We start from the raw sequence: 4,470 nt of genomic DNA, 5'->3' as shown, positions 1-4,470 counted from the left end.
ACTCGAATTTAAACTTTACCTACGTTTGAGAGGCACTATAATGGTCAAGTTCAATGGTATTTTAGATTAAAAAAACCTTTTATGAACTTTGTACCTTTGTTAGTGTTACTTTGTACATTTGTTTGTAATACTTTGTATGTTTGTTAGTGCTATGTTATAGACATTTGGTCAAGTTCAACAAGTGGGGTTGAGGTGATTCAAATGGTTAATGTCACTTTATTTGATTCAAATTATTAATGTGATAATCGAGTTGAACAGTTACCAGTTATTTCAAAGGCTCTCTTATTGAACGCCAACAAGTCTGAAATGATTGAGATGAGCACCCGAGTGAGTTTGACAAAATTGAAATAAAATCACTCAAACAAATTAATAAAATTGAAAAAAAATTAGCCTTATTTTATGACACTTCCTTCAACTTGAAGGGGCGCTAAACCAAGGATTCCTTCGCCCAAGACCCCTGATCCAACTCCCAACATGGGAATGATAAGCTATAGAATCATTCCAAGAACCTCAATGGATGGGTTACAAACTCACATTACCAATCTCGACAACTGGACGTGTCACCGACGTTAGAAGAACGACCGCATCAGATCAAGTCATGGAGATAGAAGATCCCGTTGAAGGATGATAGACCAACCGTAAACTTCAGCCCAACGAGCCAAGGTTTTGTAGAAGCAAGAACCCTTGTATTAAAGAAATTAACACATTCTTATACAAAATTTGGATAAACCAAGATTTAAAGCTAGAATTAGATTATGACATCCAAGAGTGAGAAGCAAGATTTGGAACCTTTTTCTAAATTGAGTCACTTCACAATGGAACTTATCAAGGCTTGATTGAATAACTCAGATGCAATCTACCACAAGAATTGCATGAAACTTAAAAACGACAAAGATATGCTCAGATTTCTATAAGGGGACCTCTCAACTTAAGAGATCAATTTCATTGATCACAAATATGTTTTTATATAATAATTTGTGGGTATTTATAGTCTCCCCACAATAAAAAGTTAGTGCCGATGATTTAATCTCGATCCTTTAAATCTCCACAGAAGACGAAGTCAATTTGAGCATTACAAACTTTATGAAATTAAAATAAATAAATTTTTCTAACCACTCATGAAATGTTGCTTGCAACTTCATCCGCTACTTCAACCGTGCAAATATTTACTTTTGAATCTCCAAATGCTCTTGACTCAAACGAATCAGCTTGTAACACATGACATGACGGTTGAACCTAGCCTATCCAATTTTGTAGATGAAGTATGAATGCTTGTTGAATCTTCTTGGCCTTGGGTTGTGTAATAGGTTCAGTTGAAACACCGTGATTCTTATCATCATCCCCCTCTTCAAAAGGATTCGTCCTCGATTCAGAAAAATCATCACCTACATCAAAAGAACTCAACTCTGTAACATTGAAAGTAGAATGTACACCGTGATTATTATCATCATCCCCCTCTTCAGGATTCGTCCTCAAATCAGAAAAATCATCATGTACATCAAAGGGACTCAACTTAGCAACATTGAAAGTAGAATGTATTGACAATTCTATGGGAAGATCAATTTTATTGTTCCATGCAATCAAATGAGTCATTTTACTAAATGACTTAAGAAGCATTTATAGTCAAATAAAGAATTAGGAATCCACGCTGCTATCTTTAGATCTACAGACTCACTTCCAATTGAATTGAGCTATCTATGCTTAACATTAAAATGAAATCTAGAGACTCACTCCCAATTGAATTGAGCTATCTATGCTTAACATTAAAATGAAAATTCATCAGTAAAATTATTTACGCTAATTCATTAAAATTTTAAAAATTTTTAAAAAGAAATCATCTTTAAATTTAGATAAGATAGTAAGTTATACTACTTGAATCAGGTGTGGTGAATGTCGAATGAACATGTGACCTTCAAATCTTCAATATTACTCTCTCCCAACTAAGCTATCCCCTGTAACATTAAAAATGAAAATTCAGACATTTTAAAAAGAAATAATCACTAATTTTAGATTTAATATTCAGGTTATGCAAGTTAGTCAACTTGAATTAGGTGCCGTGAATGTGGATCAAACACGTGACTTTTAGATCTTCACTAATGCTCTCCAAACTGAGTTATCCCGCTAACATTAAAAATAAAAATTCATCGGTAAAGATATTTTCACTACTTTATTGAGATTTTTAAAAAAAAATAATCACTAATTTTAGATTGAATAGTCAGGTTATGCAACTTAGTCAACTTGAACGTGGATCAAACCCGTAACCCCTTGAGATCTTTAGTCACTCTCTCCCAACTAAGCTATCCCCTCTAACATTGAAAATGAAAATTCAGAAATTTTAAAAAGAAATAATCACTAATTTTAGATTGAATAGTCATGAGTCAAGTTATGTGACTTGAATCAGGTGCGGTGAACGTGGATCGAAGAACACGTGACCTTCGGATTTTCAATCTGACGCTCTCAAAACTAAGTTAGCCTCACTAATATTTGGAAAAAACAATCATAAATAAGGTATTTAAGCTAATTCATTATATTTTAAAAAGAAATAATCACTAATTTTAGTTTGAATAAAGTTATGCAACTTAATCGACTTATGTAACGTAAACCAAGTGTCGTGAACGTGGATTAAACATGTAACCTTCAGATATTCAATCCCAACTGAGCTATCCCCGCAATCATTAAAAATCAAAATTCATGTGTAAGGGTAATTTTGCTATTTCATTCTTCATTGAAATTTTAAAAATAAATAATAACTAATTTTTTATTGAATAGTTAGCTTATGCAAATGGAAACAGGTGCGGTGAACGTGAAGATTAAATACGTGAACTTTAAATCTTCANTGAAAATTCATCAGTAAAGGTATTTTCGCTAATTCATTTTAATTTTAAATAGAAATAATCACTAATTTTTAATAAGATATTCAAGTTATCCAACTTGTATAAGGTGCGGTGAACTAGAACACGTTAGATATTTTCGATAATTCATTGAGATTTCAGAAAGGAATAATGACTAATTTTAGATTGAATAGTCGGGTTATGCATCTAGAATCAGGTACAGTGAACGTGGAGATCAAACACGTGACCTTCAAATCTTCAGTCTGATGCTCTCCCAACTAAGCTATCCCCGCTAATATTAAAAATGAGAATTCATAAGTAAAGGTCCTTCCGCTAATTCATTATATTTAAAAAAGAAATAATCACTAATTTTAGATTGAATAAGAAAATTGTGTTTTTAGATTGTATAGTCACCTAATAAACTTGTATTAGGTGCGTTGAACGTGGATAAAACACGTGTGATCTTCAAATCTTCCGTCTAACAATCTCCCAACTGAGCTACTCTTGATAACATTTAAAATGAATATTCATCAGTAAAGGTATTGGGTACGCTTCTGGAAATTCAACAAAAGGCAATAGTATTAGACCGAGATGCCAAATTTAAATCTCACTTCTGGAAAATTCAACAAATATTGGAAGACATGTTGAGGGTATATGTGATGGATTTTGCAGAAAGCTGAGATAAGTACCTACCCCTTATGAAATTCGCTTATAATAATAGTTGCCAAGCCACCATACAAATGGCCACATACGAGGTTCTCTATGGACGAAGATTTTGATCCCCTATCTTTTGGGAAGAAGGGGGGCAAACGATAACTATTGGGCCTGAGCTGGTGCAAATTACCAACACCGCAGTCCAAAAGATTAAAGTTAGGATACAAACCACACAAAGCCGAGAGAAAAGCTATGTAGACCTAAGGCGCAAGAACATGGAATTGTAGGTAGGGGATCATATATTCCTAAAGGTAGCACCCCATGAGAGAGGTGCTCAGGTGTGGTAAAAAGGGGAAGCTAAGCCTTAGGCTTATCCGTTCCTTTGAGATATTAGAAAGGATTGGATCTGTGGCCTATAGAATCGGACAATGCCCAAATTTTTCTACAGTACATAATATCTTTTATGTATCCATACTACGGAAGTATACCCTAGATCCTTCGCACGTACTGGCTCATGAAACTCTCTTTTTGAGAGATGACCTAACCTATAAAGAAGACCCGATTCAAATAATAGACAAGAAAGTCAAAAGATTGAGAAACAAGAAAATCGCTCTTGTTAAGGTCCTATGGAAGAATCATAGAGTAGAAGAAGCCACTTGAGAAACAGAAGGCAAATAAGAACCTTGTACCTTGACCTATTTTAGAATAAGCACTTTCGATGACCGAAAGTTTTCAAAGGAGAGGAGAATTTGCAAACACTCAAGGTCTCCAATAAGAGACAGTGTATAATCCCTACTAGGTTTTATCTAGAAGCAAAGAACACGTAGAATTAAAAAAACATTGAGAAAATGGTACTTCTTCTAATTTTTATAAACTTCCTGAATCATTAAATTTTTTATAGAATAATAATTACAAGGTGCTTAAAAAAGGAAGGATATGATCAGAGAAGACTTTTCTGGCAGAAGATTCAGAAAAATAAAGAATG

The sequence above is a fragment of the Cucurbita maxima genome, unplaced genomic scaffold, assembly GCF_002738345.1.
Source record: "Cucurbita maxima cultivar Rimu unplaced genomic scaffold, Cmax_1.0 Cma_Scf00195, whole genome shotgun sequence".
Taxonomy (NCBI): Eukaryota; Viridiplantae; Streptophyta; class Magnoliopsida; order Cucurbitales; family Cucurbitaceae; genus Cucurbita; species Cucurbita maxima.
This window is presented reverse-complemented; position numbering follows the sequence as displayed.